We start from the raw sequence: 16,035 nt of genomic DNA on the forward strand, positions 1-16,035 counted from the left end.
ATAAATTCAAAGCGATGTACGATAATAAAAAACAGAAAAAAAAGGGGAGACAGACAATTTTGGGACGATACTGATGTACTGCAAACGAGAGGCAGGTAAGAACTATAATAAATATAGGAAAGAGAACGAAAAAAGGAAAAAAAAAAACCAAAAGGGAATAACGTAGGTAGTGCTATGCCTTCATGAGAGTCGATGTCCTACTGAAACCTAAATAGGTAACCTTTTAATTTCCCTTTAAACTTGCCAAGGGTTTTTTCTTCCCTTACCTGGGCTGGTAATAGGTTCCAAATTTGGGGAGCTGATACTGAAAAATGCGTTTTGCGCCTGGTGTTAATTCTTCTCAGGGATGGAATTGTTAGAACTAATGCCGGTACTGGGCTATTTGGCTTAGGATGGGCTGGGGAGGGCTTTGATAGGAACTGGAGCACAGTACCAGGCAGAAGTATCAATGAACAAAGACAATTTAATTTAATTTAATAATTAATTTGCAATGCGTGTACCTATTGGGCAGACGGGATGGACCATTCAGGCCTTTATCTGCTGTTATTTAATATGTAAGTTAAAATTGGGACTTTTGATAGTTTGGTTATAAAATAATGTCAAGCAGTGATGGCCACTGAGGAGTGGAATTTCCTGATAAATGAATCCTTAACAGAGGGAATTAAGTTTCAAGGGTATTAACAAAGTGGAAAACTTGTAGAACACCACATTTTTAGAACCCTTAGCAAGCTGCAGTGGACAAAGGGGTTATTTTCCAGCTATGATTTTCAAGCCTGCTTAGCCCATCAGAATAAAGACATTTGTACCTTAATACCATATTTTCACCCATATACCGCGCACCCATGTAAAACGCGCACACGGGTATAGCATGCGGGGAACAGAAATTTATGTAAAAAAATTTTACTATAGCGCGCACACGCGTATACTGCGCATGCCGCCCCGACTCTCCGTTCGCCACCCCGACTCTCCTCTTGTCGCCCCGGCTCTCCTCTCGCCGCCCCGACTCTCCGTTCACCGCCCCGACTCTCCTCTCGCCGCCCCGACTCTCCTTTCGCCCGCCCCGACTCTCCTTTCCGAAGGACCGCTCGCACCCCCACCCGAAGGACCGCTCGCACCCCAACCCCGAAGGACTGCTCGCACCCCCACCCGAAGGACCGCTCGCACCCCCACAGCCTCCCCCCCCCTCCCGCATTGAGAAGCTGCCTACCGTTGTTTCCGGATGCCAGTGAGCCCAGCTGCTTCCTCTGCCGGTGGTCCCGCCCCTTCTCTGACATCAGAGAAAGGGCAGGACCGCCGGAAGAGGAAGCAGCGCAGCGCAGGGCTCAGACATGAACATGTGGTTCAATGAGTCCCATGAATGGATTGCAGCTGTGTGTGTTATGTGTCATCAACTCAGGTTCAAGTCTTAGTGCCTTGATGAATTACTGCATTGTCATCCTGGTATTCTAAAAAGAAGTCGGTTGTGCTAGTCCAATGTCAGCTAGCTTCATCCCCGTAGTTGTCTTCAATGTATCCAGCCATCTAGTTGTAGGACACCCACTTCACCTGCTTCCTTCAGCCTTCCCAAACATGATGTCTTTCTCCAATGACCTCTCCCTTCTTATGGTATGACCAAAATAAGACAGTCGTAATTTCACCATGTGGGCTTCAAGTGACATAGTCGGTTCGATCTCTTCCAAAATTGATTTATTAGTTCTTCTGGCAGTCCACAGCATACAGAAAATCCTTCTCCAGCACCATAGCTCAAATGAGTCAATGTTCTTTCTGTCTTGCTTCCGTAATGTCCAACTTTCAAATCCATAATTAATCACAGAGAAAATAAGTGTGTGGACAAATCTGATCTTCATTTTGAGTGTTATTTCCTTGCCTTTAAATACTTTGTCGAGAGCCTTCGTTATAGAGCAACCACGAACCATTCTACAGCATATGTCTTCACTTCTAGTTGCTTCCTTGTTTTCGAAGGAACCCAAGAGATTAAAACTCTTTACAACTTCTATTCTATCACCTTTAAGTTCAAAATCTTCATCATTTTCTGTGTTCATGATTTTCGTCTTATTTATGTTCAGTTCTAATTCCATTTTATAACTTTCAGCTTTGACTTTCCTCAGTGGATACAACATATCTTCTTTACTGCTGGCAATGAGTGTCATGTCATCTGCATAACGCAGGTTGTTTATGCTTCGACCTCCACACACCTTGAACTGAATAGGTAAAGGCGGAATAAAAAAAACTTGATTAACATAACATACATACAATTACAGATATTAATATTGCTGCTTGTTATGTTTAGTGGTACACTAACTAAAACGCACGGGACAACCACGTGCCGACAATCACGTGTCGGACTTATGCACGCCGGATTAAAACAGTTACAGTAAGTGCTCCAAGGGGTGTGTGTGTGTGTGTGAACCATCCCATTAAACTTAGAAGTGTTCGCGCTCCCTTTGGGGGGGTGTGGAGGGGGTGAACCCCCATTACAGAGTGAACTGCCGTTTTACCTCATTTTGGGGGGTAATCAGCAGTTTCCTCTGTAATAGGGGAGCGTGAACACTTCTAAGTTTGGGGGAGGGGTTTCCCCCCACACCCCTCCCCCTCAGAGCGCTTACAGTAACTGTTTTAATCTGGCGCGCATAAGTCCTGGGCTGTCGGCACACATTTATCCCACGCGGTTATGATGGGTCACCATGTTTAGTTATGAAATGTTATGTTAATCAGGTTTTCTGTTCCGCCTTTACCTATTCAGTTCAAGGTGAATGTGCGGAGAAATGTGAGAAAAGTTAAATAGCCCTAACTACTGGTAAGGGATACAAAGTAAGAGAAATGCAGCTTTAGAAAAGGAAAAATAAAGATTTGGTAGTGCTTTATAAATAATAAATAGTAGTTCAGCAGTAGTAGATTCAGAGGAAGTCTTTTAAAAGTTCAAAGCATGGAAAAATGGGTGCTGAGACAAGCAGAAATTAACAGAATGCTTTACATGTCAAAAAACCTTTAAGACCATAAGAACATAAGAAGTTGCCTCCACTGGGTCAGACCAGAAGTCCATCGCACCCAGCAGTCCACACCCGCGGCGGCCCATCAGGTCCATGACCTGTCAAGTGGTCCCTGTCTCATCCTATAACCTATCACTACTTCTGTCCGTACCCCTCAATCCCCTTATCCTTCAGGAATTTATCCAAACCTTCTTTGAATCCCTGTAGTGTCTTCTGCCCTATCACAACCTCCGGGAGTGCGTTCCATGTGTCCACCACTCTCTGGGTGAAGAAGAACTTCCTGGCATTGGTTCTAAACCTGTCCCCTTTCAGTTTCTCCGAGTGCCCCCTTGTACTTGTTGTTCCCCACAGTCTGAAGAATCTGTCCCTGTCTACCTTATCTATGCCTTTCAGGATCTTGAAAGTTTCTATCATGTCTCCTCTAAGTCTCCGCTTTTCCAGGGAGAACAACCCCAGCTTTTCTAGCCTGTCGGCATATGAAAAGTTTTCCATACCTCTAATCATTTTCATCGCTCTTCTCTGGACCCCCTCAAGTATTGCCATGTCCTTCTTGAGGTATAGCGACCAATACTGGACACAGTACTCCAGATGCGGGCGTACCAAAATTCTCAGCTGAAAATTGGCCTACATTTAGGTCTCTAAAATTTTTACCCTTAAATTAACAGCTGAGTGTATGGGTGCCTGCAGAGAATTCCAAAGGCCCTACTAGTAACAGTATAGTTTAGGCTAATGTTCTTCAACCTTTTGGCACCTATGGACCCCCCTAGAACTCTGCCTGAGGAGGATTTGGTAGGATATAAGAAGGAAAGTTTTGGCTCATTTCTGAATCATAAAAGAATTCTACTGAACTTTTTGATAAGAATGAGGGGAGAGTTTTTTTAACATATTTTTGTAAAAATTTTTTATTTTATCATATATTTTTTTGAACACTGGATTGCACTATAGGGATTTTTTTCACATATATTGGGAATAACAGACAACGGACTGTATATTGAACAGTGATCACAACCCCCCCCCCCAAGAAAATAGAGTCAACCATCATCAGAGATAAGTGATTTTTTCGATTCTTTTGATATACTGTACTTATACTGCTGATACTTATGGAGGTAGGGCGGGTGCGGTATAAAGTGGTGTTTTTGTTCTGAGCATTATTACCATTATTTAAACATATGTTTGAGGTAAAAATAGCCTTAGCACATGGGGATAACCCGTGTAAGGATACACAAAGGCCACGTTTTACTGAAGTTTGGAAAAAAGGGCCCCTAAATCTTTAACTTTTCAGAGGTCACATAAACAAATCCAGAGAAAGTTTTCGTAAGAGACTGCATCATGAGTATCAGACAAATAGCCCAGGCTGCTATTCCAATACCTCTCAGAATGGAGCTGGCAGACCTCGTTTTCTGCTCCTGTATTAGGTTTAATGCCACGTTGGGCTGTAGTTTTATTGACGCTAATAAATTTAATACATTTATTTTAATGCAGGGTTAACTAGAACTTTCACAGAATTATAGTAACAATTATTTAATTTAATGTTAATTCTCTCCACAAATTATCCAAATGATTGTTATTTTTTTACACAGAAAACTGTTTAGCATAAAGTTTGTATTATTTTAAATGTAACATGTTGTCAGTGAAATAACGCTTCGGATAGTGAAGTAATAAGAATATTTTCACACTTCTTGAGTGCAGAAGCTAATTTTAAACCATGTATATCTACTGTAGGTAGTCACACTTCATGGATTTCTGTGTTCTTGCCTTCACTTTGCTATTTAAACCAGGGTACAAAGCGATAAAGTGGTGATATGGATGCCAGCAGCACTGGAACCTGAAATTTCTCTTCCAGTATGCCAACTAGCAAGCAATGGAGCTCAATTTTTAAAATGACAGATGTCCAAAAGATGACATAAACCGGCACTTGGGACATCTTATTAGTCAAAATATCCAAGTGGGCATTTTCGAAACTGACTTTGTAGAGGTCTTTCTGGTTGTTTTGTTTCCAATGCACCTAAATCTTAAGGGGACATGTTAGAGATGTGTTTTGGGCAGGAATAGGGTAGGCTTAGCACTTGAACATGTTACAGTGATAATCAAGTCATATATTGTTTTGTCTTTATGAGTCTAACTTCAAGGACTAACAAATAGTGATTTCATCAACCCACTAGGGGTATATTTATCATATGTATGGACCTTCAGACTGCAATCGGGTATATAACACCAGTTGCTTAACACTTCGTCAGTCCAGCCTTTATTAATTATGTGTATTTACTTCAGTAACGTTTTTTAAAAACTTTTCTATTTTTCCTATATTTTACTTATAACGGAACATCACTTAGCTTATAGTGAGTCTGTTCTGTCTTCACCTCTCCCGACATGCATGTTTCAAAAAGAAACCTTTCTTCAGGGTCGAGGGAAGCTGTAAAAACATAAATAATTACCTTACTCTCTCATAAGTGTAAGACAATCTACAATAGCTCATGCCTTTCCTAAATAATAATAAAGAAAAATAAAGAAAAAAGAGAGAGAACCCGGCGCTTACCGATTTGAGGGAGCTGCATAAACCTTATAACATGGCCGCGGTTTGTGAATTCGCTCATTATATACAGCTAGCCAAACGCACATCCTAATACAGGAGCAGAAAACGAGGTCTGCCAGCTGCATTCTGAGAGATTGAGAGGGGGCATGATTAAAACATTCAAGATAATGAAGGGAATAAACTTAGTAGATAAAGACAGGTTGTTCACACTCTCCAAGGTGAAGAGAACGAGAGGGCACTCTCTAAAGTTAAAAGGAGATAGATTACGTACAAACGTAAGGAAGTTCTTCACCCAGAGAGTGGTAGAAAACTGGAAAGCTCTTCCGGAGGCTGTTATAGGGGAAAACACCCTCCAAGGATTCAAGACAAAGTTAGACAAATTCCTGCTGAACCAGAACATACGTAGATAAAGCTAGTCTTAGTTAGGGCACTGGTCTTTGACCTAAGGGCCGCCGCATGAGCGGACTGCTGGGCACAAGGGACCACTGGTCTGACCCAGCAGCGGTAATTCTTATGTTCTTAAGGAACAAAGGCCCAGATTCACTAAAGGTAGTGATTCAAGTCCCCGATTGGCTCAGGTGCCTCAGGCCCCTCCCAAGGGGGGAGGCGCTTAAGTGAATCAGGGCCTAAGGCCCGCATTTGCGGAGGAAAAGGAGCAGGAGGACTTTGCAGTTCCTTTTGCTCCCACTGTTGGATGTAGGCTTATAGAGCAGGAGAGACTGAGCACCTCTTCTGCTCCCAACTTTTTTACAGGTACAGGTATGGGAAGGGGAAGGAGTTGGCCTGATGACAGGTGGTAGTCGGCATCTTTCCTGCCATTCGTTTGCAGTCACAGGCATTAGTGTGCATTGTTGGTGCATTTGTTGGGGCGGGGGGGAGGGGCGCCGCGTTTTATTGACAGGCCTGCTTGTTTTTTATTCTTTTTTTTTTTATGGGGCAGATATTTTGCTTGTGTAACACACGCAAAATATCAGTGCCATGGAAAAAAAAATGAATTAAAAAGACAGGCAGGCCTGTCAAAAAAATGGAAGGCCTGTCGGTAACACAGTTACTGACAGGTCTGCAGCAGTCGGATTTTAGGATAGTAAAATCCGATTCAAAATAGCCAAGCATTTGTTAGTGAATCAATCGCTTGGCTATTTTGCATGAGATTTTACTAATTTGCATGGGTTGGATTGGATCGTTAAGTGGGTTGTGGGCCATTTAGTGAATCGGGACGGGGGTCAAGAAACGATCGCAAAACCAGTAGAACTGATTTTGCGATTGTCGGTACAGGATCAGAAGGTTTAGTGAATCTAGGCCAAAGTCATGCTAATTTATGATAAGCTGGAAGATGAGAAATTTGATGTTTTACAAGTGGGCCTGATTAATGTAAGATCCATAAGGAAGAAAATCATGTTAATTTATGATAAGCTTGAAGCTGAGAAATTTGATGTTTTATGCATTACAGAATGGGTCTAGGATTATTCAGCACAGCCATTTTAGCCAACCCAGTTCAATATAGCCATTTAACTGCAACTGTTACCTCATGGCCATGGTAATGGTGAGTGCTTACCTTGCTGAAGCTGTGAAGTTTGAAAGAGAGGGGGAAATAACTCCCTTTGTTCCATTGGTGCGTCTTTCCTGTCCCTTCACCCACCTAACGTCTTCTTCTCATGCCTCTGTGTCATCTGGTGACCTCAAGGTTTGAAAGAGAAGGAGGCATAATCCCCCATCACTGGTGCTTCTTTCTTTTCCCTTCACCAACCTGTGGTCTTCTTCTCCTACCTCTGCATCATCTGGTGACTTCAAGGTTTGAGAGGGGGCATAGCTCCCCCTCTCTCCCCAATGGTGTTTCTTTCCTTTCCCTTCACCCACCCACGGTCTTGTCCTGCCTCTGCATCATTTGGTGACTTCAAGGTTTGAAAGGGGGGGGGGAGGGAGGCTCATCACAGATCAGGTGCATCCAGAGGGAAGACTTCCGGGGTAAAAGGTTGACTTTAAGAGGGTGTCTTATTATTAAGAGATGAAACAGCCGTGCTGAATTGTCCCATTTCCTTACAGCAGGGGTGTCAAATGTCAGTCCTCAAGGGCCGCAATCCAGTCGGGTTTTCAGGATTTCCTCAGTGAATATGCATGATATCTATTTGCATGCACTGCTTTCATTGTATGCTAATAGATCTCATGCATATTCATTGTGGAAATCCTGAAAACCCGACTGGTTTTCGGCCGAGGACTGACATTTGACACCACTGCCTTACAGAATTATGGCTTTCAGAGTCTGATTTAGTGCTTGTACAACAATGTTGTCACAAGGATTATTAGTTGGGAGTGGGTTTGTAGAAAAGGGAAGAGGGGTGGAGGTGTTATTGTATTTTTTAGGAAGAGTTTGGGTTTTTAAAAATATCAAAAAGTAATTCGAGTTTTATACTGCATGTAGTGATTTCTAATGGGATTGTGTCTTTTTGTATTATATATTGTCTCCCAGAAAAATTGGATGCAGATTGTTCTCTCTTGATGGAGCTTTTAATGGGTCTTAAGGTAGATATACACATGTGTTTTGGGAGAATTTAATATTCTGTTGGGATTAGGAGAGGCCAATTTAGGAAAATGGGATTATGAACTGTTTCAAATGCTAGAAGCACTGTTGTTAGTTCAGAGAGTAAAAGAAAAATCACATTGAGTAGGGCATATTTTGGATTTAGCTTTTTAAATCATTAGAAATGAAAGATAAAATGTGTCAATTACCTGTAGTACAAACTATGGTTTGGTTAGATCACTGTTTAGTGAGATTTGCAGTTATTGTATGATGGATTAGTGAAGCCTATGAGTGACAAAGCTTTTGAGAGATTCATCCAAGGTTTGAGATACAAGCCTTGGGAGATAAATGATTACCTCTGTTGCAGAAGTTGAATGAGGATGATAGTGTGGCATGTATGGTGAGCGAGTGGTATAATACCTTGGAAAGAAGTTTGAATGATATTGCTCCTTTGAAGAGAGTTAAATCTTGTAAGAATATGGATAACAGCGGAAGCTGGAAAGGCCCGCTTTCTTGTTAACATCATTCTACCCATCAAACCCTTAAACACATCCCCAAAGAAGACACGTAAACTTGCGTGGAGAAAACCTGGCCGCAGCCCTGTTTATTGTAAATTAACATATTTAAATAACATTTAAATATAAATAACATTACAAAACAACTTTAAATAACCATTTTCTATTAACCTTCACAATGGTATCACCATTGCGACCCAGATCCCGAGCTACTGCACAGATGTAAATGGCCCCCGACCCTGCCATCTAAGCAAGGGTCCGAGGGGTGGCATGTCCCCACATGCCCCATTGTCCAAGATCATCAGACCAACCAGGCACGGCTCCCAACCGGCCCACCGCTCATCTCCATGATGAGACCAGCCGCCAGTAGCTCGGGATACCGCCAACCAAAGTAAACTCCCACCCCAGAAACTAACGGGCGGGAGGGCGGGAAAGTTGTCTCGGAGGACCGGAAACCGTTAAGGTCCTCCGAGACCCTCCTTAAACAACCCTCCACCCTCCGCCCCCACCGACGGCCGCGACAACAACCAATCACATTATTCCCCCGTCGGGACAGCCTCTACCCATACCCTTCTTCCTTACCTAACCCCCCCCCCCCCTTTTTCCTAAAGCTTACCCGACGGACGGCCCCGCGGGCCTCCCAGCTCCGCGTTAGAGCCGTCCGTCGAGACAGGCTCTCGGACTTTTTATAACAGCGGAAGCTGGAAAGGCCCGCTTTCTTGTTAACATCATTCTACCCATCAAACCCTTAAACACATCCCCAAAGAAGACACGTAAACTTGCGTGGAGAAAACCTGGCCGCAGCCCTGTTTATTGTAAATTAACATATTTAAATAACATTTAAATATAAATAACATTACAAAACAACTTTAAATAACCATTTTCTATTAACCTTCACAATGGTATCACCATTGCGACCCAGATCCCGAGCTACTGCACAGATGTAAATGGCCCCCGACCCTGCCATCTAAGCAAGGGTCCGAGGGGTGGCATGTCCCCACATGCCCCATTGTCCAAGATCATCAGACCAACCAGGCACGGCTCCCAACCGGCCCACCGCTCATCTCCATGATGAGACCAGCCGCCAGTAGCTCGGGATACCGCCACAAGCCTGTAACCCGTTACAGGCTCCCCCAATAAACAGAGCTGCAATCAAGAGTCCAACACACGCTCACAGCAGGTAGCAAAGTCATCGAGTAAGAGGTCCCACCCAATATCCGAAAGATGTACCTGATCCCGGAAGAACAAACCTGAACAACTAACATCCACCCAGGAGTGTCTAATCTGAACCCCGCCCCGAGCTTCCACCCAACGACCAATTTGCCTGTTCACTTTAATAAGTCCCCGAGTCCACCGTCTAGACACCAACCGCTTCGGCCGCGGAATAATGTCTGACCAGACAAGCCGTGCACTCGGGAACCAACCCTGAACCACCCCCAGATCACCTATTACCATATCTATCAAATGCTTCCCACTAAGCGCGTCCACATCGTTGCCTCCGAGATGGAAAAGCAACAGATCGGGACACCGAGCACGATGCCGCAGATCCTCCAGTAGGGGGAGCAGCTGGTGCCAACGCATCCCGCGCTGACCCCACCAGGAGACGTAGACTCCACGATGATGGAGCCCCAGGTGCTGCCCGCCGGGTCGAATCACGGCGCGCTCCCCGGCCCAATGGACAAAGGAGTGCCCAACGATCCACACCGATAGGACACGTCGCGCCGCACCTGAAAAGCAAAACTCAACAGTCAAGTCCACGTCCTAAGACTCAAAAGGTCAGTAACAAGGAGTCATGCAGAGCACCCGCCCACACATCACGAAGCAAACATCTATACCTAGAACTCTATCCCCTGCCCAAGAACTAAACCCCCTGCCAACCAACCAAGCCCAGGAGACCCCGTTAACCTGAACTACCGGACTGAACATTCACTTGCGGGGCAGCAATCGGGCGGATGTATCCACGATAAGCCCCTGAAGCCCATCTGCCCAATCGTTGAATGGCCCCATCGGGAACACCTGCCTCAAAAGCACTAGTGGCAGCTCCGATTCGAAAAGAGTGGGTGCCGAAGCGCGCCGGTTCGACACCACACCGTCCCAGTACCCGACGCAAGACCGTCAGAAACTGGTATCGAGTGAGACGGGCACCGTCCGCGTGCAGTAACAAAGCCAAGTTGGAGCTAGGTCGAATCGCCATGTAGGCTTCTAGCGACTGGACCGGGCATGAAGCACAGCCCACCACTCGGCGCAGGACCAGAGTGCGCCCCCTGCCCAGCTGATCCGACTTAGACCGGGCAATAAACAAACTCACTGCATCTCCAGACAAGCGAACCTGACTAAACAAGAGACCTCGCAATCCAAGGACGTCCGCCGGGTGTACCAGCAACTCGCCCACCCGCAGCGCCCCAAAGAAAGCCAAGGAGAAGGCCACCCGAAACAGACAAGCCTCAAAACTAGAACTTGCTACCACCGGCAATACTGCTATGATACGGGACAATAAGGCGTGTGTGATGGGTAGCCGGGTATCCGGCATCCGCGGAGCCACGCGATCCCAAGCCGCCAACATCCTACGGGGCAAAAACCCGGCAGATGGGCAGGACCACCCAAAGGCCCTGCAAAAGTATGCAAAGCCCGCCAGGTGACCCGCTGCCGCACTCCGGGAGCAACCTTCCCGTTGAGATCCCGCTAAGAAGTCCGCTAGCAGGACCTCCGAAACAGGACCGGGGACCCAACCCCGCGTATGTAGAAATCGACAAACAGTCACAAAACCCCGGTTGTATCGAATCCAAGTGGCTGGCGCTACCGATCGCTGCAACAAGCTCCAGATCCGTTCACCAACAAGCCCCATAAATGCTCCGGCATCGGCGACCCCTCCTCCTTCGCTGAAGGCGCCAACTGGCGAAACTGCAAAAATTGAAAGCGAGAAAGTGTATCAGCAAGTCTGTTCTGAACCCCGGGCACATGGCGAGCCCGGACAAATAGATTAAGGCGCAAACAACGCAAGACCAGCTCCCGCATTACTCTATTCACCTGTAAGCATTTTGCAGCCTGCCTATTCACTACTTCGACCACCCCCATGTTGTCACACCAGAAAACCACTCTCCGATTCCGCAACTTCTCCGGCCACAACTCACAGGCGACTAACAAGGGGAACAGCTCTAACAGGGTCACATTACGAGTTAAACCAGCCTTCCGCCAACTATCAGGCCAAGCAGCAGCGCACCAGTCCCCCTGACAGTAGAGTCCGAAGCCTACACCCCCCGCCGCATCCGACTGCAGCTCCAGATCCACGCTGGAGATATCCGGGAACTGAATGGGAAGCGATCCATTAAAACGAGCCAAGAAGAGAGACCACATATGCAGATCCGCCCGAATCCCCGCTGAAATCCTAACAAAGTGTCTACGATCCCGAACACCTGACGTCGCCGCCGCTAAACGACGGGAAAAAGCCCTACCCATAGGCAGTACCCGACAGGCAAAGTTAAGGGACCCCAACAAAGACTGCACGACTCGCAGAGTAGATTTTTGGGTACCCCGCACCAAAGAAATCAAGGTTAACAACTGTTGCACCTTACCGTGGGGCAGCCTAGTCACCATTGCAACCGTATCAATCTCGATCCCCAAGAAGGTGAGGCAAGTAGTGGGCCCTTCCGACTTTTCGGCAGACAACGGCACTCCGAATTCGGCGGCCATCGACTCGAAGGTTAATTTCAAAAGACCGCAATCGCCTGAGCTCGCTTCCCCAACGAACAGAAAATCATCTAGATAATGAACCACCGAGTCTCTCCCCGCGCGTCGAACGGTAACCCAGTGTAGAAAGGAGCTGAACAACTCAAAAAACGCGCAGGAGATGGAACAACCCATCGGCAGGCAGCGGTCAAAATAAAAGGCACCCTCAAACCTAAAGCCCAGCAACGGATAGGAGGATGGATGAACCGGCAATAACCGAAAGGCCGACTCAATGTCCACCTTCGCCAGCAAAGCGCCGCTGCCCGCGATACTCACCAAACGCAAAGCACTGTCGAAGGATGCGTAGCGAACCGAACAGAGATCACGAGGAATACCGTCATTCACCGAACGGCCTACGGGCCTGGACAAGTTGTGTATCAGGCGAAATTTCCCAGGTTCCTTCTTAGGAATAATTGCCAAAGGGGACAAAACCATCACCGGGAATGGACGGACCTGAAAGGGACCCGCAACCCGCGCAAGAGCAAGTTCCTCACACAACTTACGCTGAACCTCCCCCCGCAACATAGTAATCGACGAAGCATTGGAAGCCTGCACGTTAGACAAGGGAAGAGAACAGGGAATAACGAAACCGTCGCTAAATCCCCCCGCCAACACCACAGCCGCCTGTTTATCCCCGTAAAGGTCCAACCAAGGTCTCATGGCTCCCACCCGGACCGGAGTGGGCAGCCCCTGCACCCTGACCTCACTTGGGTGGAGCAAGGGGGGGCCCAGCTCCTTTTTTGGGGCACTTAAGAGCCGAGTGTCCCTGGCCACATACGGAGCAGGCATGCCGGAAGCGACAGTCTGTAAAGGAACAGGAGGATTTGTTGAACTGCCAGCAGAGACCCGGACCCCCCCCGGCCCCCGGGCCTCCCGTGGGACGAAAGGAACGACCACCCCCAGCTACCGGAAACCCCGCCTTGCCCGCGGCACTCAAGCCAGACCCACCAGGTTTAGCCATATGGGTGAGCCAAAGATTAATGTCCTGAGTACCCCAGGACATGTGTTTGTTTTCTTCCATCTTGTCGCGGAATGCTTCATCATAATTTAGCCAGGCCCAACCCCCGAACCTCTGATAACCATCAAGAATGGAATCCGCGTAAGCTAACAACAGGCCGTAGTCCTGAGGATGCTCGCGGCCCCAAACGCTGGCTAACCGAAGAAACGCGCGCGACCAATTCACAATATTACGGGACACAACACTCCCTTTAGGCTTCCCCCCCTCCTTCTTACTCTTCTTCTTCCGACCTCGTACCCGGCCTTCCAAAAGCCGGAAAACGTCCACACACGAACGCTTCTTAATCTTGCGGCGAAGAGACCGCGGAACCTTCTCCCACAGCTCCGACAACGCCACAAGGGCCGGGGCCCCCCCGATCAGCACCCTCCCGTACTGAGCTCGCACCCGTCCCCCTCCGAGGTGAATCAGACGAGGAAGAGGACGTCGAAGAAGAAGAGGATGATAAAGTAGACGAAGATGAAGAAGAAGAATCCTTACCCTTACGACCTTTCCTACCCTTGCCCTTACCCTTCTTTCGCCTACCCTTACCAAGAACCCCAGCCGCTAAGGCCATGTTACCCGTGTTCTGTTCTCCAGCCGGTCTTCCTTCACCACCTGCCGCTCCAGGAGTGGCGCCCTCCGCAGCTACCACCATAGCAGGACTCCGACGTGTCGCCCGATCTGGCTCCGCGATACCAGGTCGTCGTGCAGCATCCGAATCTTCGGCAGGCACTCCTGACGCAGAAGTCCCAGCGACGCACTCCCGATCAGCAGCAGAAGCCTGGGGGAAAAAATCAAGACAGGGGCCAGCAACCTGCACAGCAGAAGAAGAAGTTAGCCCAGAGGGCCAGACCCCCACCCGCTGATCCCTCAACCCGTCACCCCCAGGAGGGGTACTCCCAGCGGGAAAACCCAAGCTCCAAGGAGGAGGCGGGACAACCCCGTGGTAAGGAGGAGGAACCATGGCCCAGGGATTAGGACCCCAGGGAGACCCCCAAGGACCAGGTGGCCACGACGACCACCAGCTCGCCGTGCTTCCCGGCATCCCGTGCCCCAATCCCGACGTAGGGGGCAAGGCACAGGCCCCCGACGGACCGCCCTCTAGGACTCCACCCCCCTCCAAGGCAGGAGCCACACTGTCCCGGCTACCACACCCCGACCCCTCACCCACATTCGCCACCCCCGCCTGAGGCATACCAACTAAAGGGCCCCCCGCCGCCGACTCCCTCACTGTCCCAGCAGCAGCACCAGAGAAGAGCCCAGACAGCCCATCAGCAGCCTGCAGAGCACTGCGGCTCCTCCCCCTTCCTCCCTGCAGCCTCCCACGGCCCCTGCGGGCCGACCCCGCGCCACCTCGCCTAATCAATGTCTCTCCTCCGACCTCCAGCGCTATCGCAGTTCGGGCAGCCGAACGCGAGCGTCTGGGAGGCAAGGATCGACACTCCCCTGCAGAGGCACTCACCGGGTCCCGCTCGTCCTCATCAAACGAGTCGCCGGCGACCAGGGACAACTCAGCCGGATCCGCCGCAACTGAGGTGGGCACACGCGCCATCGGAAGTTCGTGTAATATTTTTTTTTTTTTTTTTTTGTTGTATTATAGGTGTAGATACCCCCGCCACGCGCCGCCGATCCGAAACCACAACCGCGTACCCCGAGGGACCGACACGAACCGCAGCCACGTGGCAGCCCGAGAAGCCGCGATTCACCGACCCTGCAAAAGTTGTCTCGGAGGACCGGAAACCGTTAAGGTCCTCCGAGACCCTCCTTAAACAACCCTCCACCCCCCGCCCCCACCGACGGCCGCGACAACAACCAATCACATTATTCCCCCGTCGGGACAGCCTCTACCCATACCCTTCTTCCTTACCTAACCCCCCCCCCCTTTTTCCTAAAGCTTACCCGACGGACGGCCCCGCGGGCCTCCCAGCTCCGCGTTAGAGCCGTCCGTCGAGACAGGCTCTCGGACTTTTTATTATCGTCCTTGGATGACAGAATGCATACAGGAATTAAGGAGAGAATTGAAAAAGTATGAACATATTTGGAGGAAAACATTGGATGTGGATGATTATGATCATTTTAGTTTTTGGTTATATGAATATCAAGCGTTCTTTAAAATAAAAAGAGATCGATTTTATAGTGAGAAAGTGAAACAGGTGGTTAATAGGCCAAAAGAATTTCTTGCAACTGTGAAATATTTGATCGAAGGGCTAATTATTAACAATGAGAATGTTGGACCAGATGCAGAACAGTTTGCCCAGTTTATGGTTCAAAAAAAATCAATGAGTTGCATGGAAATTTGTTAAAAATTGAAAATTTGAAACAGATGAGATCCAGGTAAAGCATGTGAAGTGGGGTGAGTCTGCATAGGTTTCAGAGGCTGAAGTACATTATCAATCTGTGAAGGTATCATATTATGATTGTATTATTTTTATTAATATAACTAATACAAAATTATTGAACTAAAAAAAAACCCCATTATTGAAGAAGAATTTAGACGTGTCCAATTTGGGGAATTACAGACCTATTGTGTACTGCCTTTTGTGAGGGAAATCATTGAGAAGGTAGTTCAGAAACAATTATAGGACTTTGTAGAGCAAGAGAACCAACTAGATTGCCATCAATATGGTTTTAGAACCGGACACAGTGTTGAATCTTTGATGGTTTCCATGATGGATGAGTTTAGAAGAGGAACTGATGTCGTTGGATGTGTCATCTGCTTTTAATATGGTTGATACTAAGGTTTTATTACTACTACC

Source organism: Geotrypetes seraphini, chromosome 10 (genome assembly GCF_902459505.1).
Source record: "Geotrypetes seraphini chromosome 10, aGeoSer1.1, whole genome shotgun sequence".
Classification (NCBI taxonomy): Eukaryota; Metazoa; Chordata; class Amphibia; order Gymnophiona; family Dermophiidae; genus Geotrypetes; species Geotrypetes seraphini.